The 24377-nt window shown below is 42.0% G+C and overlaps 1 protein-coding gene across 1 annotated transcript in view; it reads left to right on the top strand.

The window, feature by feature from the left end:
• Positions 1-24377, top strand: part of LOC122551725 (low-density lipoprotein receptor-related protein 1-like) — a 1910187-nt gene that overhangs the window by 1071518 nt on the left and 814292 nt on the right. The window lies entirely within an intron of this gene.

The raw sequence follows: 24377 nt of genomic DNA, 5'->3' as shown, positions 1-24377 counted from the left end.
AAAGTGTCCCTGCTTTGTTTGAGAAACTGATGAAACCGCATTGGAAAATCCTAGTGGCCATCTTGCAATCGCTGTGAAACAAAGCTATTTCAATCTAATCTAGACAGACAGGAGGCTGGAAGAACACAACAAGCCAGGCAGCAACAGGAGGTGCAGAAGTTGGCATTTTGGATGCAACCTTTCTTTCAGGAAGGGTGTGAGGGGAGCTGCAGATAAAAGAGGTGGCGGGGGCACGCTGGTGGTGTGGATAGGTGAAGACAGGTAGAGGCTATGACCTGGTTGGTTAATGGGAGGAATGAATCCAGTTGGTGGCAGAGTGGGGTGAATGGGACGTGGAGGGGCTTGGAAGGAAGCTGGGGGATGGGAAGGGAGGTTATTGGAAATTGGAGAACTCAATGTTGAGTCCTCCGGGCTGTAGGCTGCCTAGGCAGAAGATGAGGTATTGTTCCACTAATTTGTGGCAATGGAGGAGGATTGTCATGTCGAAAAGGGAGTGGGAAGGGGAATTAAAATGGGCAGTGACTTGGAGGTGTGGTTGGCCCCTGTGGGCCCAGCTGAGATGCTAGGCAAACCATTCCCTAAGTTTATGTTTGTCACCTGCCTTTCTTCCAACCGAATTTACTGCATCAGGAGCTCCCAATGTGATCTTCTCTATATCAGAGAGACTAAACCTAAATTTAGGGACCATTTTGCTGATCATCTCAGTCTGGCCTGTGGGGACCGACCGGACCTCCCAGTCACTGCCCATTTTAATTCCCCTTCCCACTCCCTTTCCGACATGACCATCCTAGGCCTCCTCCATTGCCACAACGAACCGAACCGCAAATTGGAGGAACAACACCTCATCTTCCGCCTGGGCAGCCTACAGCCCTGAGGTCTCAACACTGAGTTCTCCAATTTCAAATAACCCCCCTTCCTATCCTCCTGCTCCTTTCCAAGCCTCTGTCCCTCCCTTCCATCCCTCCCAGCCACCAATCCGGATTCATTCTTCCCATTGACCAACCAGTTTGGAAGCTCGACCTGTGTTCACCTATCCCCACTTCACTACCCTGCCCCCCCCTCACCTCTTTATCTGCAGCTCCCTTGACAACCATCCCCACTTAAAGAAGGGTTGCACTCAAAATGTGGACTTCTCCACCTCCTGATGCTGCCTGACTTGCTGTGTTCTTCCAGCCTCCTGCCTGTCTACTTAGGAATCTGCTGGGTTTTTTTGTCTCATTTCAAACTAATTGGCTTCCCATCACATGAGGCAATAATGGCCAGTGCAAGAAATAGGTTGAAGAAACTGATGACTGGCCAACACCAATTTTCAGGCCCTCTCCCTCTCTGCTCAATGGGACTCAGTGATCCCTGGCCAAAGAATTTGGAACAAATGGAGTTATTGCTTTATACTGCAAGAATTTTTATAGTTATTCAAGTATATAAGGGTAAAGTGTATCTTCAAACTAAATAATCAAGAGAAAGGTGGCTAGGTGTCCAATTAACATTCATATTCTTATCTTGCGAATGTTTAGATTTCACAATAAAAGCTAGTTGGAAATACAGATCTGTATCAATGTTCAAGAAATTTTGAAATAACAATAATTCCAATTTTTGTCCTCTAATTGTGTTTCAATGTGAATAACGTTATGACTATAGATTTTTTTGTAGGGCTTAATTCGCATTACAATGAGCTGTCTCGTGAATGGAATCAACTTCTCCAAAATTTCAAAATTATGATAAATTAATAGCCTATCTTAGTTATTAATTGCCCCGTTGGTGAATTTAGAAAGATGTTATGATCTGGACAAAGCAATGCAAGGACTGCCACATAAAATATCCACTCTATCTGCTTGCTGTATTTTTCTTTAGTTCCTGACAAATTGATTTATGAACCTTCATAACCATATTTATTAGTTGCTCTTAGAAATCAATGGTGTGTATAATTAAAGGTATAATATAAAGGTATGAGGCTGATAAAGTTTCATTTCCACTTGAAAATTGTAACAATTAATTCAGTAAAAATGTCCTTACCAATTAATATAATAGTGCACTGCAAAAGGAGCAGTTCTAATCTTAAATGTTGAGCGGCGATTCATTACACTTAATTCATTGCAGTCCACCATCTTAAGCACTTCCATATAATTTTGCTGCAGATAACGGTTTATATGTGAAAATATGCTACAAGGCACTAAACCTATTAAAGTATTTCCCTATTTTTGGTGAACTTAATGTTTTAAAAAAATCAACAGAAGCGAATTGGGAACATGGTCCTTGGTGAAACAATGTGTCAATTTCCAGGCCAAGAACATATCCTTCCAAATAGCAAGCCTTCTGGGTGATTTTCACTGCAGCTACCCAATTAAGAGACTTACCTCTGGACATGGTGTCTGATGTGGGTGTGGAATGGGCTGAAGAGTCAGATACCCTAATAAAGGCGGAGTAAGTATAAGGGATGCCAGTAGCATTCGTGACAGTATTATCGTACATTGAATGTTGTTCATTGGAGGAAGTGAGTGGATGACAGACAGCAATCCCCAAATTCACAGATGCATCCCATGAGGTGATGTTGGAAGCAGTGAGGTCAGAAAGGTAGATGTACATACCAGCGGATAACAAGCGAAGACCAGCCAACCTCCCCAAGCAGGCTTGGTGGGATTTTGCAGAGGAGATGAGCAATTGGAGTATATCGAAGTAGATGTTTCACTGCAAGGGAGAGTTCAAGGCTTTCAGAACCAACAAAGTGAGTGTCATACAACTCTCAATTGACTCATATGTATCTATTTGGATCAAACATCACAGATAAAAATGGAAACACTAGATGAGAATGAATTTGCATATCACAAATGCTGCACATGAGTCAATAACGAACAGCCCCCATTGGAGGCCTCAGGAAGCATTCACCTAAGATCACCTTGACACAGACACTGAACCTCACAAGCCACAACAAAAATAAATGTATGATCATCTGTCAGAATTCTCAGAAGGAGAATGGAGTCTTGTGTTGAAAATGGAAGTGTTCATCTTGATAACAAATTCTATGATATCTCTGGCATATAAACATCTACATCCTGGAGGTCACCAGAACTTACATAAGGTCTATAAATGTAGCTTCCTACTGCCCCCTCGACCATGACCCCAGCCCCCATCACCAAACCATCATCTCCCAGACCATACAGAACCTCATCACCTCAGGAGATCTCTCACCTATAGCTTCCAACCTTGTCGTCTGGGAACCCTGACCGCCCGGTTCTACCTCTTTCCCAAGATCCACAAGCCTGACCACCCCGGCCGACCCATTGTCTCAGCCTGCTCCTGCCCCACCGAAATCATCTCCACCTACCTCGATACTGTCCTCTCCCTCCTAGTCCAGGAACCCCCCACATACATTAGAGACACCACCCACGCCCTCCACCTCTTCCAAGACTTCTGTTTCCCTGGCCCCCAATGCCTCATCTTCACCATGGACATCCAATCCCCCTACACCTCCATCCGCCATGACCAGGGCCTCCAAGTCCTCCATTTCTTTCTCGCCCAATGTCCCTAACAGTATCCTTCCACTGACACTCTCATTCGTTTGGCTGAACTGGTCCTCACCCTTTACAATTTCTCCTTCAAAATCCTCCCACTTCCTGCAGACCAAAGGGGTAGCCATGGGCACCCGTATGGGCTCCAGGTATGCCTGTCTCTTTGTCGGCTACGTAGAACAGTCCATCTTCCGTAGTTACACCGGCACCACTCCCCACCTCTTCCTTTGCTACATTGATGACTGCATTGGCGCCACCTCGTGCTCCCACGAGGAGGTTGAGCAGTTCATCAACTTCACCATTACATTCCACCCCGACCTTAAATTCACCTGGACCATCTCTGATACCTTCCTCCACTTCTTGGACCTCTTCATCTCCATTAATGACAACCGACTTGACACTGACATTTTTTACAAACTCACTGACTCCCACAGCTACCTGGATTGTACCTCTTCCCACCCGACCTCCTGCAAAATTCCTCCATCTCCACTGTATCTGCTTCCAGGAGGACCAGTTACACCACAGAACACACCAGATGGCCTTCTTCTTTGGAGACCCCAATTTCCCTTCTCACGTGGTTGAAGATGCCCTCCAATGCATCTCATCCAAATCCCACACCTCTGCCCTCAAACCCCACCCCTCCAACCATAATAAGGACAGAAACCCCCTGGTGCTCACCTTCCACCTTACTAACTTTCACATTAACCAAATCATCTGCCGACATTTCCGTCACCTCCAAATGGACCCCACCACCAGAGATATGTTTCCCTCCCCACCTTTTTCCGCTTTCTGCATAGACCACTCCCTCCATGACTACCTGGTCAAGTCCACACCCCCCAACAAACCACCCTCCCATCCTGATACCCACCCCTGCCACAGCAGGAATTGCAAAACCTGTGCCCACACCTCCTCCCTCACCACTATCCAAGGCCCCAAAGGAGCCTTCTACATCCATCGAAGTTTCACCTGCACATCCACCAATGTCATTTATTGTATCCGTTGCTCCCGACGCGGTCTCCTCTACATTGGGAATACTGGATGCCTCCTTGCAGAGCGCTTCAGGGAATATCTCCGGGACACCCGCATCAATCAACCCCACTGCCCTGTGGCCCAACATTTCAACTCCCCCTCCCTCTCTGCCGAGGACATGCAGATCCTGGGCCTCCTCCACCACTGCTCCCTCAGCACCCGCCGCCTGGAGGAGGAACGCCTCATCTTCCGCCTCGGAACCCCAGGGCATCAATGTGGACTTCGCCAGTTTCCTCATTTCCCCTCCCCCCACCTCACCCCAGTTCCAACCTTCCAGCTCAGCACTATCCCCATGACCTGTCCTACCTGCCAATCTCCCTTCCCACCCATCTGCTCCACCCTCCCCTCTGACCTATCACCTCCATTCCCAGCCCCATTCACCTATTGTACTCTTTGATTCCTTCTCCCCAGTCCCATCCCACCCCCCACCCCCCATCTATCTGTCCAGCTGGAGGCTTCCTGCCCCTATTCCTGATGAAGGGCTTTTGCTTGAAACGTCAATTTTCCCACTCCTCAGATGCTGCCTGACCTGCTGTGCTTTTCCAGCACCACTCTGATCTAAACTCTGGTTTCCATATATGCCGTCCTCACTTTTTGCCTGTGTTATCTTGTCTGCTTAGTCGGAGACAAGCACACAAAATGATAATGCTTATAGTCAGGATGAATAAGTAGAGGGATCAGAGAGGTGATCCAGAAGTTAGATTCTCTACAGTGTGGAAACAGGCCATTCAGCCCCACAAGTCCACACCGACCCTCCAAAGAATAACCCACCTCGACCAAGTTCCCTTTGACTAATGCACCTAACACTATGAACAATTAAGCATGGCCAACTTACCTGACCTGCACATCTTTGGACTGTGGGAGAAAACCCAAGTACCGGAGCTTTGTGGGAGTGGGAGTGGGAGAGGTCCGCCGCTACCAGAATTCCACCCAGCTGCTGATAAAAAACATTAAAAAAAAACGAAAAAAAAATAGGTGGCACGGTGGCTCAGTGGTTAGCACTGCTGCCTCACAGCACCAGGTTCCCAAGATTCGATTCCAGCCTCAGGCAACTGTCTGTGTGGAGTTTCCTCCCACACTCCAAAGTTGTGCAGGTCAGGTGAATTCGCCATGCTAAATTGTCCATAGTGCTGGTGCGTTAGTCAGAAGGGGGTGGGTTACTCTTCGGAGGGTCGGTATGGACTTTTTGGGCTGAAGGCCTGTTTCCACACTGTAGGGAATCTAATCTAACCTAATCTAAACCCAGGCAGACATGGGGAGAATGTGCAAACTCCACACAGACAGTCGCCCAAGGCTGGAACCAAATCTGGGTCCCTGTCGCTGTGAGGCAGCAGTGCTAACCACTGAGCCACTGTGCCGTCCAGGTTTTCCGAGCTGATTTTTCATGTGGGTAATTAGTACTACATCATCAGTGTAGAGTTCCCTGATTGGCGTACAAATTTTTGTTGTCTTCGCTTTCAGTCTTGAGAAGTTCTTGAACTTATCTAATCTGTTGCTCACGTAGACTTTTTTCATCTGAAGTCATCAGAAGCAGGAAGAAGACACCAAGCAGTGTGGGGCTAGCAAGCATCATGATTTCACTTCATTCTTCGTTTTGACACATTGGAAGTGGAGTATCAAACTGCATGTTGACAGGGACAATGCAAATCTCATGAGACTGAGGAGCTTTGTTAAACAGCCATTTTTTTCCCAAGATCTTGTGGAGCACTGATTAGATCTTGTGGATCATTGAATACCTCACTGAGATCTCAAAAACAAAGTAATAGGATTCCCTTTCTGTTTCTTGGTGCTGATATGTGGAAACTATAATCTCTTTAACAAAAAAACTCCATGTGTATTCTGGTCACTTGGTCTGCAAGTAGATAGATCTCTGAAGTATGACCGTAGCAAAGACGTTTCCATGATACTGAGCAGTGAGATCTCCTTACAGTTGTTGTAGTCTCCTCTGTGATTTGGATTTCAGTATCGAGGCAGAGGAGGTTACATCCGGGAAGGGTTTTCTTTTGAAGAATTCAAAATTAGACAGTCCTTCTGAAACTTCTGAAACTTCTGAAACAATGATTGAAAGCCAGTATTTTTCATAAAGCAAGTGACTGCCGCCCCTATTGTGTTAATGGAAACTGAGGGGTTCATAAGCTCAGTTGGCTGGATAGCTGGTTTCCAATCTAAAATAATGTCAAAAGCATGTTTCAATTCCTGTAAAGGCTGAGATTACCATGAAGGACTCTCCTTCTTAACCTCTCCCCTCACCTATGCATGGTGACTCTCAGGTTAAGCCATCCCCAATTGGTTCTCTCTCTGATGAGAAAGCGGGTTGATGGTCTGGTAAGACTATGGTGACTTTATGTTTAATGGAAAGCTGTCGGAAATGTAGGGTTTCTGACAAGGTAGGTTAAGAATTTGAGGCCATCAGCTTTGTTTTAAAAAGAATCTAGGATGAGCTTTTGTTTTTTCAAGTCGAGGCCAGAAAACACCAGGGCTAGGTTCAGAAGCAATGGTTAGTTTCTCCACTGAAAAGCGTTAATGGCAGTGCAGGGAACCAGTCTTCTCAGAAGATTTCTCAATCAGGACAGTTTGGTTAGAAATCCACAAAATATTAGAACTAAAAAAGTTTAGGCTTCAGGTTTGTGAAAAGTTTCCATCAGCAGACTTGGAAAAGTCTCAACAAATTGATTCCATAGTCCATGGAAAAGAAAATGTCACGAATCGGGTATCGTACAAACACCAGGACTTGAGATAAAGGTGTAATTTCTCTGACCTGTGTTTCTGTTATGGATAGTGTCAGGAAATATGTTGAAAATTTCTTTTTGCTGTTTGTTTTATGTTCATTCCAGCTGTCCTCAACATTTAGATAGTTTTTTTTATTTCTTGTTTCCAGTCATCAACTTGAGTTCTGGTGAAAAACAAATTGCAGCATCATGCCATAGAGTCAGAGAAATGTACAGCATGGAAACAGACCCTTCAGTCCAACCCGTCCATGCTGAGCAGATATCCCAACCCAATCTGGTCCCACCTGCCAACACCCAGCCCATATCCCTCCAAACCCTTCCTATTCATATAACCATCCAAATGTCTTTTAAATGTTGCAATTGTACCAGCCTCCACCAATTCCTCTGGCAGCTCACTCCATACACGTACCACTCTCTCTGTGAAAACGTTGCCCCTTAGATTTCTTTTATAACTTTCCCCTCTCACCCTAAACCTATGCCCTCGAATTCTGGACTCTCCGACCCCAGGGAAAAGACTTTCTCTATTTACCCTATCCATGCCCCTCACAATTTTGTAAACCTCTATAAGGTCACTCCTCAGCCTCTGACACACCAGGGAAAACAGCCCCAGCCTGTTCAGCCTCTCCCTATAGCTCAAATCCTCCAACACTGGCAACATCCTTGTAAATCTTTTCTGAACCCTTTCAAGTTTCACAACATCTTTCCGATATGAAGGAGACCAGAATTGCATGCAATATTCCAACAGTGGCCTAACCAATGTACTGTACAGCCGCAACATGACCTCCCAACTCCTGTAGCTAATACTCTGACCAATAAAAGAAATCTTTCCAAATGCCTTATTCACTATCCTATTTATCTGTGACTCCACTTTCAAGGAGCTATGAACCTGCACTCCAAGGTCTCTTTGTTCAGCAACACTCCCTAGGACCTTACCATTAAGTGTATAAGTTCTGCTAAGATTTGCTTTCCCAAAATGCAGCACCTCGCATTTATCTGAATTAAACTCCATCTGCCACTTCTCAGCCCATTGGCCCATCTGGTCAAGATCATGTTGTAATCTGAGGGAGCCTTCTTCGCTGTCCACTACACCTCTAATTTTGGTGTAATCTGCAAACTTACTAACTGTACCTCTTATGCTCGCATCCAAATCATTTATGTAAATGACAAAAACTAGTGGACCCAGCACCAATCCTTGTGGCACTCCACTGGTCACTGGCTTCCAGTCTGAAAAACAACCCTCCACCATCACTCTCTGTCTTCTACTTTTGAGCCAGGTCTGTATGCAAATGGATAGTTCTCCCTGTATTCCATGAGATCTAACCTTGCTAACTAATCTTCCAAGGGGCACCTTGTCGAACGTCTTACTGAAGTCCATATAGGTCATATCTACCACTCTGCTCTCATCAATCCTCTTTGTTACTTCCTCAAAAAAACTCACTCAAGTTTGTGAGACATGATTTCCCACGCACAAAGCTATTTTGACTATCCCTAATCAGGCCTTGCCTTTCCAGATACATGTACATTCTGTCCCTCAGGATTCCCTCCAACAACTTGCCCATCACCGATATCAGACTACCTGGTCTGTAGTTCCCTGGCTTGTCCTTACCGCCCTTCTTAAACAGTGGAACCACGTTAGCCAACCTCCAGTCTTCCAGCACCTCACCTGTGACTATCGATGATACAAATATCTCAGCAAGAGGCCCAGCAATCACTTCTCTAGCTTCCTACAGGGTTCTAGGGTACACCTGATCAGATCCTGGGGATTTATCCACTTTTACCTGTTTCAAGACATCCAGCACTTCCTCCTCTGTAATATGGACATTTTGCAAGGTTTCACCATCTATTTCCCTACATTCTATATCTTCCATATCTTTTTCCACAGTAAATACTGATGCAAAATACTTGTTTAATATCTCCCCCATTTTCTGCGGCTCCACACAAAGGCCACCTATTCTTTGAGGGCCCCTATTCTCTCCCTATTTACCCTTTTGTCCTTAATGTATTTGTAAAAACCCTTTGGATTTTCCTTAATTCTATTTGCCAAAGCTATCTCATGCCCCCTTTTTGCTCTCCTGATTTCCCTCTTAAGTATACTCCTACTGCTTTTATACTCTTCCAAGGATTCACTCGATCTATCCTGTCTGTACCTCATATATGCTTCCTTCTTTTTCTTAACCACACCCTCAATTTCTTTAGTCATCCAGCATTCCCTATATCTACCATCCTTTCCTTTCACCCTAACAGGAATATACTTTCATTGAATTCTCGTTATCTCATTTCTGAAGGCTTCCCATTTTCCAGCCAGCCCTTTACCTGCAAACATCTGTCCCCAATCAGCTTTTGAAAGTTATTACCTAATATCATCAAAATTGGCCTTCCTCCAATTTAGAACTTCAACTTTTAGATCTGGTCTATCCTTTTCCATCACTATTTTAAATCTAATAGAATTATGGTCACTGGCCCCAAAGTGCTCCCCCACTGACACCTCAGCCCTGCCTTATTTCCCAAGAGTAGGTCAAGTTTTACACCTTCTCTATAGGTACATCCACATACTGAATCAAAAAACTTTCTTGTACACACTTAACAAATTCCTCTACATGTAAATCCTTAACACTATGGCAGTCCCAGTTTATGTTTGGAAAGTTAAAATCCCCTACCATAATCTCCTATTATTCTTACAGATAGCTGAGATCTCCTTACAAGTTTGTTTATGAATTTCCCTCTTACTATTAGGAGGTCTATAACACAATCCCAACAAGGTGATCATCCCTTTCTTGTTTCTCAGTTCCACCCAAATAACTTCCCTGGATGTATTTCAAGGAATATCCTCCCTCAGCACAGCTGTAATGCTATAACTTATCAAAAATGCCACTCCCCCTCCTCTCTTGCCTCGATTTCTATCCTTCCTGTCGCATTTGTATCCTAGAACATTAAACTGCCAGTCCTGTTCAACCCTGAGCCACGTTTCTGTAATTGCTATGTTATCCCAGTCCCATCTTCCAACCATGCCCTGACTTCATCTGCCTTCCCTGTTTGGCCCTTTGCATTGAAATAAATGCAGTTTAAGTTATTAGTCCTACCTTGTCCCTGCCTGCCCTGACAGTTTGACTCGTCTCTGTTCTCAACTTACTGGTTTCAGATTGATCTCTTTCCTCACTATCTCCATGGGTCTCCCCCCCCCCCCCCCCTCCCCATCTCACTAGCTTAAATCCTCCTGAGCAGCTCTAGCAAATCTCCCTGCCAGTACATTAGCCCCTTCCAATTTAGGTGCAATCTGTCCTTCTTGTACAGGTCACTTCTACCCTAAAAGACATTCCAATGGTCCAAAAATGTGAATCCTTCTCCCATACACCAGCTCCTCAACCATGCATTCATCTACTCTATTCTCCTATTCCTGCCCTCACTAGCTCGTAGCACCGGGAGTAATCCAGACATTACTACTCTCGAGGACCTCCTTTTTAAATTCCTGCCTAACTCTCCGTAATCTCCCTTCAGAATCCTATGTTGCTGGTTCCAATGTGTACAATGACCTCTTGCTGGCCCCTCTGCTTGATCCTGGCACCAGGGAAGCAACGCACCATTCTGATTTTTCACTGCTGGCTACAGAAACGTCGGACTAAAGAATCCCCTAATGCAATTAACCCAACCTACCTCTCATTGCATTAGAGCCAGTCTCAATACCAGAAACTTGGCTGTTCGTGCTATGTTCCCCGAGAAACCATTACCCTCTACATTTTCTGAAACAGCATACTTGTTTGAAATGGGTATAGCCACAGAAGACTCCTACACTAGCTGCCTACCTCTTTTACCTTTCCTGAAGTTAACCCATCTGTGTCACTGTATCTGAGACATCCCCCTCATCCTATAACTGCCATCAATCACATACTGCTGCTGTTGCAATTTCCTCATTGCTTCTTACTGTCTCTCCAACTGATCCATTCGATCTGATAAGATTCGGAACCAACAGCATTTATTGCAGATGTAATCCACAGTAACCCTTGAACTCTCTTTAAACTCCCAAATCTGACAAGAAGCATATATCACTCTACTAAATTCATGTAATGAAATTCTGTGATTTTATTTCAATCACTAGTCATCATCTTAGTTAACCAAAGAAAAAGAAAGATCTATCTTTTATTCTGGCATCCGACTTGTCCATTAAGATCATCACTTGGGATCATAACACTTTTGTCAGCTTTGTTTTTATATCATTTGTTGATCATGAAGTTGCACATTTTCTGTAAATGGAGCCTCTCTTCCAGTAGTGAAGGAGAAGGTCATAAACACTTGGCAAAAGACTTTCCGCGCTTGAGTGGTTCAACTAGGATTGTGCCCTTGCCAGTGCTCTGCTGTTCATTAGGTATCTCAAGGTCAAATGATGAATTACTGAATGTAAATATTGTTGCCGTGCAGAAGTAAACCTTTCAACCCATCATGTCTGTACCGGCTCCCTGAACATTTTAACTTTACATCACTCTCCATCTTTAACTCTGCATATTGTTTATAGTTAAACAACATTCCAATACCTTCTTGAATACCATAATGAATCTTGCCCTCTCCACACTTCCAGGCTGTGTCTTCCTGTTGTGTGAAATAATGTTTCCTCGCCTCATTTTTGCAGAATACTTGAAAACTGCGCCATTTTCCATGCGTACCTTTATTGTCTAACTCATCCATGAGTGGAAGATTTAAGAGTGCATTAAGAGTGGATTGGGAGATGTTCACTGCACAGGAATATTGCTCACACTAACATTTGGTACAACAGCATGGTTGTTGGTAAATCAGACTATTTCAGGGGAGCAAGTGGTTTCTTGACCCCTGTATACATGCCTCTTAGATTTCAAATATCACAGCCAGTTTGGATTTCTTGAGAGAAGTTGTTTCAATGTTAATATGCAGAGTATCTCCAATTTTTACAGAATTATCTGGGCTACTTTCAGATTGTGCAATGTTTTAACAGTATTTACAATGTGTATTAAGTAGGATTTTGGTTTTATTTGCATCAGTGACTGGTATTAACTCAGCCAAGTAGGTCTCAAAACAATCTTTCTTACCGGTTTCACCTTTACCAAGTGATGCTCCTGCCACTCCATGATCAACCTCAGTGACTTTTCAGCTTCATTGATATTAACATCAGCACTCCTGGTTAACCTTTGATGTCTCGTTCTCATGACAGTGCAACTTGTTCGCATTTAGCATCATTACTTGTGCAAGGGATATTGGAATACGGTAGCACATTGTGTTTAGAATTTTGAAACCTTCAGGGTTACAGTTTTGCTCTGCTGCTGACAAGAGAGTGATTGGTTTCTTAGTCTGTTCTGTAAGACTGTGAGTATGGAGAATACAATACAGATATGACTTCTCATAATGACTAGATTCAATTATGCCAATGTCCAGACTTTGGTGATACCATGATATCTTGTGGTGATGTCCACTTTGACAGAAAGTATTGATGAAGCAGAGACAATTAAGACCACAAAATTTAGGAAGTCATTGATCTTGCTTAACCTTGGTGACTGAGGCACATTGGCCATGAATATCATTCTTTCTGAATACATACACTGCAGAATGCAACTGAGAGAATCTTTGAATAAAAGCAGGGAGGGCATGTATGATGTTGACTTTGTCTCCAACAGATGATAATTGTGATATGGAGGTGCTAGTGTTGGACGAGGGTGGACAAAGTCAAAAATCACACGACACCAGGTTATAGTTCAGAAATCTGTTCCTGAGTGCTTCTTTTCACTTCACCTGACATAGAGAAAGCTTGTGATTTCAAATAAGCCTGTTAGATAATAATTGCACAATGATGAAGTGCTTCCAGGTTGCCACCAATGACTTATTTAGAAGTGTCGGCTGGTCGTTCACTACAAATTCTGCACCATGTTCATGACAATCTGCAGCACTCTTTCTGTGCCTGTGGCAGAAGTAATTACCCTCTCAATTAAAGCCTGTGACAGCTAATCTGCTTTCTTCTAGAGCAGCAATGTTGAAGCAAAGTCAGTCAAGCTTGTTTTGTACACACTTGTAATGGAGTGTCAGTCATTGTCTATAAAACAGCCCATAGTCCTCACATTCCTGCTTTCAAGCTGAAATTTCTTTTTGTTTGATGCATGCCCCTTTCAGGAACTACACTTTGCCTAGCATCAGGCATCATCAAGGTGGCGATGGAGCTGGGCTCCTGAGCCAGGGCCCGTCCATTCCGACTGTTTTTCTTTACCTTTCTTCTCTTTTCTTGTTTCTTTTTCTTCTCTTTTCCTGCACTTATCTCTTGTCCTGAGCTCGGACAGGATTGTAGATGGTGAGGGAGTCCAGCATGGGCTCCTCTGGGCACAACATGGACGTAGAGTGAGCGTCTACTTACATTTCCGGGGCAAGAACGAGTCCTGTAATTGGAATCAGTGGGTGCTACAAAAGCGATGCCAGTGAGGTGGGCCCAGCACTGAAAAATGGCTGAGGATTGGCGACTTTGGTGTTGTTTGGATACAGCACTTACAACAGGGAAGCGGTGGCAGAACGGTATCACGGTGACATTAAGGTGGGCCTAGCGGCAAGAGACGCAACTCTGATGTTGGTGGGTCTGGTGAAGGCAGCGACGACGTGGTAGAGGAGGGATGGTGGCGCAAGCAGCATTGATGATGAGCTGGCTCAGGACTGATAGATTCTCTTTAAAGTATGTCTTTTTTTCTTGTTCTTAAAACTATTCAAAATGGCGCTGGACTGTGATGACAGTGGAAAGCTTTTCACTGTATTGTACTCGTTTTCTCATCTGAAAATACATATGATAATAAACTGATTCATTCATTCATTTGTAACTCAATCCTGAGCTTGTAAGCTGATACCCAATGAATAACAAAACCCTTTACATCTACAGCCTAGATAGTTACAAGAGCTGCTAGTTGGTGCTAACTTGAGGGAAAAATCAAATGCTTCTGGGACTCCACTCTGGATTTCGTTGTGGTTTCTCCATTCATTGATGTGAAATGAATAAATTATACTTCTTTTTTGTTTTGTCAGTTATTTCAATAATGCTCTCAACATGTCTCGACTACACTGAAACTATAATGCCATGAAAGTGGCTTTCATCCACGAATCATGCATATCTTAAAACTGGGCATTCAAACATGAAAATCGTGTGAAACCTTTTGCATTTAATTGATTCCAAAGGCCAGCCGGATGCAATTGTAATGTTAACTGAGAAATGAACAGACTGAAGACTGCTTAGATGTGTAAAATGCAATCCTCCATGAGTTTTAGCATCCCTTGTTGCAATGCTTAGGTATAAAAGGGCAGAGAATGTGCCTTTGAACATTTATGCAGGTGTTAACTGATTTAGCCAAAGCCTATTAAAATTTGAGGAATTTATTTTGGAGATAGGTTGCAAGAGAGAAACATCCCACAAATCTCCAGCTTTTTCTGCCAATTTATTCTAGTGTAAGATTTATGTAAGTAATGCTCTAAGTTCTCCCCACATAGCAATAAAGCACATTTAAAGTTGCTTCGAATGATACATTTTCAGTTTGGCTTAATGTGAAATCTCAATGGGTCCAATCTATCACATACTGTAATCACCATCTCAATCTTAACATTAATGGCTTTGTTAGTCTTCACTGATACTTTGTAGAAGTTTAAAATTAGATTTTTGCAATTGTGTATGTGGAATGCTTTGCAGTGCTGTGCTTTTTGTAATTTAGGAAATATTGGGTAAGTTACAGTATTTGTAGCAAGTCCTTTAGTAAATTACCATAAATTCTATTCTTAGGATGCATTATCAGACTGTCTAAATTGTGTTTTTAAAAATAAAAAAAAAGTAGGTAGCAGTCTTGCTTTTAATCCTTTCTGTTTCAAGCACTTTGACAGCAGATGTACAGCTGATCTGATTGATAACTTTCATGGAGCTATTTTTGAGTGAGGAAGCTCACTAAATGCCTGGCTTTCAACTTGCAATAGGTTTTACTCCTGTTATTAAAGGGTAGCTTGAGCATTTAGCCAGAGGTGGAAAAGGATTCTTCAGCAAACACTTGATAATGCAAGAGTTTCATTGCAGTATTTGTTATAGTATTGTGACCACTGTAAATCTACCTGAAATCATACCTGTTGTTCAATTTATACTTGGTGTTTGTTGTCTAGCAAATATTGAATGACCCAGAGACAAGATAAGGTAACTTATGGTGTGTTTATGGTAATAACGGAAAGGAAAGTGATGCACCTGGAGTGACATCATCCCTATATTATTCATGCAAATCAAGATTAGAACACCTCCGGTTGCTGATCTCTCACATATTAATTTAGTTCTCATCTTTCCCAGACTGTTCCATTGTACTTTAAGGTTTAATGAGCAGAATATCATGACAGACATTCTGCCCAACTATAAAAGGCATTAATGCATCTTATGTATGTTGTAGAACCTCAATTTATGTAGATTTGTCAGGCTACCTAGCAGACAATCCAAGGAAAATGGAGTTCGGTGAAATAGAACAGTAAGTTTAGCACCTCCAGTTATAATCAAAGATTTCCCAAATTCCCTCAAGTGGGAAAAGTTAAAATCTCCTCAACCCAGTGGACTGATTAATACCTTAGGTGGAAGCAAGTCAAAGTTTTGCAACTACCAATACTCATATTCTAGGGAAGCTTTACAATAAAACACATTCTAAAATTTTGAAGTCACATGCTAATTATAGGAGGTAAAACAGTTCCATGTGAATGGAGATTACATATTGTCTATATTAAATCAATTGAATGGTATATTGTCATAAAATTAGTTGGAATAATCACTGTCAGCAATCAGTGTCAGGAAAAGTTAAGCAATGCACAAAAAAGATGAAATGATTAATTGTGATATTCATACTTTGTTTCTTTGCTTTTACTTGAGTGACAAACTTCCCATTTTGATCTTAAGTTTACTCATTAAATATTAAAGTTAATATTTGATTTTTATAGATATTGTATTGAAGTAATATAAATGGTAATTTCTCAAAGATAAAGAGATCAATGTTGAGAGTCCATTATGTGCACAAACTAGCAGGGCAGTTCCATTGATTATGACTTGTACCGATAGTTTTACAGTGAAATTGAGAGTACTCCTCTAGCTAATCTCATAACGTTGTATGGGCCACGTAATCATTTATTCAAAAATAAGTGATTTGCCCATTTTAATTGTCGTTTAACATGTACTAGCAAGATTGTAAAATAATCCCTAATTTTGTAATCCGTGTATTTTAAAAAGTGAAATGTCATCTACTGTCAGGCAAAGTTTGCAGGTCAGAGTCATGATCCTGGACTAATTATATCTTTTTCTTAAAAACACATCAAGCAAGTATACTCAAAATTTACTTAATTTCAAATATTCAGGAAATTTTGCTCAAAGTTGTCAAACACTTGTTTCTCTGAACAAAATCTTACAGTACAGTATTGCAAATTAACTTCAATTGATTAAGTTAATGGTACTGGCCTGGGTGTTTGATGGCCAGTTAATCACTTCTACACTGTAAATGGTAGTTGCGCCTGAGGATCATGTGGAATATCCGTGATTGAAAACACTGAAAGAATTGTCTGGGAAGTTGAAGTTTGAGCTGGGCAACTGCCATATGCATAGTACCCACTGAAAATATCCACAGAAACCAGAGATTTTGGAGTGTCCCACTGCAGTTACATAAATTGTTACTCAGGAAAAGTTAGAATGTAAATGCTTAGTCTAACCCCTGAGTAAATAATCAACAGACCAGCTCTCCCCTACACCCCTATCCCCCACCACCAAACTTGCATCATGCATTTGCAAATCCCTCACAACCCGTTGAACCTAACCCAATGACCCTTTTCCCTTGTACCTGACACTGTTTTGTTCTGGGTCCATCTCCCTGGAATCACCTAAGACCCAAACCTCTTCCCAGCCATTGGGTCTGACAAACCTTCACCACTACTAAGATCCAATATCTCCCTGTTCCATCTCTGATATCCCACCCCCAAGCCCCAGTACAAACACTACACCACCCAATGCTGGCTCTAAAACTGTCATTACATCAATCACCGGACACACCATCTCCCAGTCACCATGATGCAGCCCCTGCATTTGATATCTTATCACTTGGCTCTCTACCCCTACACACTTGGGACCAAACTCACTTGACACCATACTTCCCCAAACCTGGCACTCAACACCAACTAGGCAAAAGTGAGGACTGCAGATGCTGGAGATTAGAGTTAAAATTAGAGTGTTCCTGGAAAAGCACAGCAGGTCAGTCAGCATCCAAGGAGCAGGAAAATCAAGCTTTCGGGCAGGAGCCCTTCATCGGGAATTTTCTGAAATTGACACCGTGACTTCATGTCTTTGTGACAGAGCTACCAACTAAAAAAAATGTCAAAGGTGTTCTTAAGTTTGCAGCAAAAAGAGACAGTTTGTATGGCTGTTGAGCTACATAATGGACCCAATGTCAATAACTTGAAGGTCTTTGCAAGACACCTAGTGGAAGTGGCTGAATGAAAGTGGCACAGTGGTTAGCACTGCTGCCTCACAGCGCCGGAGACCCGGGTTCAATTCCCGCCTAAGGCGACTGACTGTGTGGAGTTTGCACGTTCTCCCCGTGTCTGCGTGGGTTTCCTCTGGGTGCTCCGGTTTCCTCCCACAGTCCAAAAGATGTGCAGGGCCAGGTGAATTGGCCATACTAAATTGCCCGTAGTGTTAGGTAAGGGGTAAATGTAGGGGTATGGGTGGGTTGCGCTTCGGCGGGTCGGTGTGGACTTGTTGGGCTGAAGGGCCTGTTTCCACACTGTAATTAGATTACATTACAGTGTGGAAACAGGCCCTTCGGCCCAACAAGTCCACACCGACCCGCCGAAGCGCAACCCACCCATACCCCTACCCCTACATTTACCCCTTACCTAACACTACGGGCAATTTAGCATGGCCAATTCACCTGGCCCTGCACATCTTTGGACTGTGGGAGGAAACCGGAGCACCCGGAGGAAACCCACGCAGACACGGGGAGAACGTGCAAACTCCACACAGTCAGTCGCCTTAGGCGGGAATTGAACCCGGGTCTCCGGCGCTGTGAGGCAGCAGTGCTAACCACTGTGCCACCGTGGCCACTGTGCCACTTTCATTCAGCCACTTCCACTAGGTGTCTTGCAAAGACCTTCAAGTTATTGACATTGGGTCCATTATGTAGCTCAACAGCCATACAAACTGTCTCTTTTTGCTGCAAACTTAAGAACACCTTTGACATTTTTTTTAGTTGGTAGCTCTGTCACAAAGACATGAAGTCACGGTGTCAATTTCAGAAAATTCCCGATGAAGGGCTCCTGCCCGAAAGCTTGATTTTCCTGCTCCTTGGATGCTGACTGACCTGCTGTGCTTTTCCAGGAACACTCTAATTTTAACTCTAATCTCCAGACACGGGGAGAACGTGCAAGCTCCACACAGTCAGTCGCCTGAGGCGGGAATTGAACCCGGGTCTCTGGCGCTGCGAGGCAACAGTGCTAACCAGTGCTAATGTAATCTAAAAATCTAAAAAAAAATCTAAAAAAGTTGAGGAATGCAGGACCCATGTTGTAGTCAAGTTATTGCACATGATATATATGAATAGTAAAAGAAAATGCAGTTGGTAAACCATCTGAAATAACAATCTGCTGTGCTAAAAAAAGGTTTTATGTTGCACAAGTGCTAATACCCAGGAAAATCAGTTCAGCGTGACTAGCTATTGCTACCTGTGTGCAATTCACCTAACAGGAAATAATAGCCTGTACAAAATGCAAGGAGCTGTTAAAATAAAATTCAAATCAAGTAGGAGAAATAAAAACAAGTCTTTAATTCAAAACATTTCATGCTATGAAAACCCATTGTGATCTGTTTATGTTGGTTGCATCATTATGTTACATCCTCATGTTACATCCTCACTGCTGTTATTTCTTGAGAACAAATGTTCACATAAGCAGAGGACACATGGTGTAAGAAATAATGGCAACACAACAACCTCACTGTAAAGAGCTCCTTATATCTGAGCATGCAATTGTTGATATATTTTGGAGGAGGAATTTTGCAATCCTAGATCTCTAGGATTTGAAAGGTTGTGTAAGATTACAGTAGTAATTATATGTTAGTCTCATAATCTGTTGTGTTAATTTGTTCTTATTTTTTTCAAGAAATAACATATGAGAAACACAATTTTAACTGTGCTAATGTGCTCATCATAAATGACCTTCACTGAGGAAAGAGCATTGACTAAAGTAGACATGAAGAATTCTTCATGCTTGAATCAGACGTGTCATGATCCTGACTTAATGCAGGCACTAATGTGGGAAGGATTATAGTAAGTATTAAGGAGGAAATTGAGGATGAAGAGTGGTGTTTCATTCACTAATTGTGGTAGCAATGTTAGACATTGCTTCAAGACGAGTTTGTGGAGTATGGAGATTCAGCATAAAGAATATTCACTCAGACTTTTATAGACCACATAATTGTATGTATGTCATAAGTGCAGTAAGAGTTGCTTATTGTTAATGCTACTGTTGTTGTTGTTAAAGGCTTTGGACTTCTATCTCCAAGATGTAGTGTTGGGTAACTTTCACTTTCTTCAACAGGGAGGGATTCCAAGACAACAAAGATACCTATTGTTCTAACCCTACACAAATAAAGTGAGAATCCTCAGTGTTGCTAGATCATAATTCTGAAACTTTCTCCCTAATGACATTTTGGATCTATTTAGGTGAGGTAGATTGCAGCAGTTCAAGAAAGTAACTCATCACCACCTTCTCAGGAGTAACTAAAGAGTAACCTTCTCTTCATCACCACCTTCTCAGGAGTAACTCAGGGCAATAAATGCTGTTTCAGCCTACATGCCCTGAGTGAATTGAAATAAAGCATCAAGAGGTTATGTACTATGTACACATAAGATACACAAAGTTGCATAAGAGAAGCTAACTAACCTGTAATTTGCTAATTATTTATTTTTGCAAAACTTTATGTGGTTTTCCTAAAGCTGTGAGCCTAGAAAATTCAGCAAAATTTGATGATTCTTTAGAACATTTTATTGTTGCTTGGGAACTTGAGTTCTGAAGTAAAAGTAAATGGGTTGTGTTTTTTTTTAATTCTGTGAAGATGACATTCTTTTTGCAAATATCAGAAATTCATTTTATACCTGTCTGTCAAAACAATTTTCAAGGCATCATGCAACTTAAGCTAAATGACTATCAAGTTACCTGTAAGACAATTGCTAAAATATTTACTAGGTTGAAATTTATGACCTAGAGAAAAACAGATAAGAAGAACCATAATGGGTCCAGTTCTGAAGAAATGATCCATAAGAGCTGATGTGCATAAAAGTAATAGCATAAAAATAATCCAAATAGCTGGAAAAAGCCTTGAGTTATTTTGTTTTCTTTGAGTTCAGTGAGAAAAGTCAATGAGTTATCTTGTTTTTATGTGTCTCAAGGAGAGACAGTAATGGAGAGAATCACAAGGGAATGTTCAGAGCTTTGCTTTATGGTCTCATAATTTAAGTAAGAACATAAGAACCAGCAGCAGGAGTCAGCCATCTATGCCTTTGAGCCCGCTCCGCCATTCAATAATATCATGGCTGATCTTTGCATGACCTCAGCTCTACTTACCCACCCTCTGACCATAATCCTCAATCCCTTTACTGTTCAAAAAATTATCTATCTTAAGTTTAAAAACATTCAATGAGGAAGCCTTAACTCCTTCACTGGGCAAGGAATTCCACAGATTCATAACCCTTTGGGTGAAGAAGTTCCTCCTCAACGCGGTCCTAAATCTGGTCCCCCTAATTTTGAGACTATGCCCTCTGCTTTCTGTTTCACCCACCAGTTGAAACAACCTCCCTGTTTCTATGTTATCTATTCCCTTCATAATTTTATATGTTTCTATAAGATTCTTTCTCATTCTTCTAAATTCCAGTGAATATAATCCCAGTCAACTCATTCTGTCCTCATAAACCAACTCGCTCAACTCCAAAATCAACCTATTGAATCTCCTCTTCACTCCTTCCTGTGCCAATACATCCTTTCTCAATTAAGGAGACAAAAACTGCATGCAGTGCTCCAGGTGTGGGCTCACCAGCACCCAAAAAAGCTGCAAAATAACCTCCCTGCTTTTAAACTCAATCCCTCCAGCAATGCAGGACAAAATTCCATTTGCCTTCTTAATTACAGGTCATTCTGCTATAACGTGACAATTGTGTTCCTCTGTAACCTTCTGCTATAGAAAATCATGCTGTAGAAGATTGTGTTATGAAAAAACACTCTATATCTATTCAGCAGAAAGTTTGCGTTATGCAATCAACATCCGCAATTCATCAACCATGTTATAGCCAATTTGCACTGATGAAATAACATTATAGACCAACTAATGTACCTGTTGCACATGCAGACCAACCTTATGCGATTCATGACACCCAGATCCCTCTGCACAGTAGCATGATGCAATTTTTTACCATTCCAATAGTACTTTTTACTGTTATTCCTATCAAATCGGATGACTTCACATTTATCAACATTGTATTCCATCTGCCACATTTTTGCCCACTCACTTAAACTATCAATATCTCTCTGGAAACTTACAGAGTCCTCTGCACACTTTGCTCTACCACTCATCTTAATGTCATCCATAAACTTTCACACACTATATATTTGGTCCCCAATTCCAAATCAGTTATGTAAACTGTTAACAATTGCAGTCCCAACACTGATCCCTGAGGCACACGACTTGTCACTGATTGCCAACCAGAAAAGTACCCATTTATCCCCAATCTTGGCTTCCTGTTAGTTAACTAATCTGTTATTCATGCTAATACATTGCCCATAATGTTGTGCACCTTTATCTTATGTAGCAGCCTTTCAGGTGGCACCATATCGAATGCCTTTTGGAAATCCAGATACACCACATTTACTGGATCCCCATTGTACATTACACTCATAATGTCTTCACAGAATTCCAGTAAATTAGTTAAACATGACCAGCTTTCATGAACCCATGCTGCAACTGTCCAGTGAGACAATTTAAATCTAAAAGTCTTGCTGTTTCTCTCTTGATGATAGTTTTGAGCATTTTCCCCACCACAGAAGTTAAGCTAACCAGCTTATAATTCCCCATATTTTGTCTACCACCTTTTTTAAACAATGGTGTCACATTTGCTGTTTTCCAATCTGCTGGAACTGTCCCAGAATGAAGAATGGGAGTATTATTTCACTGGTTTCAAGTGTCTTTAAAGGACGTCATTGAGAAAGAAGAGTGAAGCCTTTTGCTGTTATGTTTTCTGATGAGATCTTTCCAAAGTTTCTTTTGTTAAACTGAGAATGCCATACACTAACAGTTCTCTAAAGCTGTTTTGCCATCTTCTCTGCTCCTGCAATCCCTTAAGAATTGCACCCTTTGTTTGAAACGTCTCTCTGCATTCTTAATAGCCCAATGGATTGCTTCACCCTCCTCTACATTAAATTTTATCTGTTGCTTGTCTGCCAATATGTCTGTGGTCTTGTGAAGTTCTACATTATCCACTTTGTTGATAACATTGCTTCAAATTTTAAGTATTGCTAAAAAGAGTCACATGGTAGAATTTTCCCATGTGAGCAATATGGTTAAAAATTTGGGAGAATTATGTGAAAAGTTAGCCAAGGCCTGTCTCAATACTGGCAGCAACAAATCCTATTTTCCAACTAAATTCCAGATGTCAAAACAAGATTCTCACTCGTGAACAGCAAGAAGCCTAATAATAGGAATTATCACTCAGTAACACCCACATTGTTCCTTAATCTCAACTCATTGATATGCAGTATCCTATCCTGACATCCATGAGATAGAAACTCAAAGTCAACAATTCTTGTCAGGCAAGCCAGAGGGGGTATCTAGTGACTCCAGCTCACTGATTTCTCATTCAGACTCAATCCAGGACATCCAGCACTCGCAACTCAGGGAATGGTCCAAGAGCTTTAGTTGCATACACTGCATGTCCATGGATACCAATCTCTCTGCCCCACCATGACCCATCTCTGCTCCACTTGTAGTCCACTTTGGTACACTAATGCTGCACTCTGAAGCATACCTGGCAACTATAATTGGAATGCTGCTGCAATGATGGGCACAACTAAACTGTGTTTAAGGATAAAAATTGGAGTTACAGTTCAAGATGGTGGATGCGGTGGGTAAGTTGAGATTGGCAGTTCAGGAAGTGTTAGATAGAAAGGATTATGAAGGTTCTGGGGGAGAAGATGACGATACTGCATTGGGTACTCATAGCGTTGAGCACAACCTGCATTGTTTTCCATGATCTGTCAAGTGCTAAGTGCAAGCTACGAATGGAAAATATTATCGATCTCACTCAGAGTTGGTAATAAAACTAAATAAGCGGATAATACCCTCACAAGAGCCGCACAAATTCACAAGGCCAAACGATGTCTTGCATGATAATTGTTTAATAGTTAGAAGTATCTTAGTTATTTCACTTCATCACTAGCTTGGTAGAAACTTGCCTGAGTATATTGAGTTCTATTAGCATTTACAGACAAATAGTGTTGGAAATTTGGATGCATTTAAAGCTGGCCTTCTCTTGTTTTTTTTCCTGTGTAACATGGGACCTCATGTAATTGCTGCTACAGTAGTTACTTCCCTTCCCCAAATATGAACAATCTCTTAAAAAAATACAAAAGACAAGATATAGATAATGGTTATTGAGCTTATTAGGTCACTGACACCAGCCACCCCAAGACGTTTAGGAAAAACAGAAAGGTTTGTTCTTAGGACAAGTGAAAACTGACCTTATAATAGACGTGGGCAAAGGGACAATATTTATTTTGACATCATGAGTAGCTGTCCCTTCCTCATTGACTGAAAGCATTCAGAGAAGTGATTGACACAGTGAAGATTTCCAACCCCAGTAATAGGATATATTAACAAAAGCTTAGAGTCAGAGGGCAGCTCTTAGAGGGGGCAGTCTTTGTCAAAAAGCTGTCTTGTTCAGATTGTATGTAGACCAGAAGAAAGATACAGGTTAAAGGTCGCTATCACTTTGGCCAGCAAGGATGCTGCTTTCACAACTGTAGGAAGAGTGACATACTCTCAACTAAAGGCCTTTCCAACGTCTACCAGATGTGAATCAACCTCAAT

The sequence above is a fragment of the Chiloscyllium plagiosum genome, unplaced genomic scaffold (genome assembly GCF_037043375.1).
Source record: "Chiloscyllium plagiosum isolate Xiang-an unplaced genomic scaffold, Cpla_swu_hap1 HiC_scaffold_7, whole genome shotgun sequence".
NCBI lineage: Eukaryota > Metazoa > Chordata > Chondrichthyes > Orectolobiformes > Hemiscylliidae > Chiloscyllium > Chiloscyllium plagiosum.
This window is presented reverse-complemented; position numbering and strand designations above follow the sequence as displayed.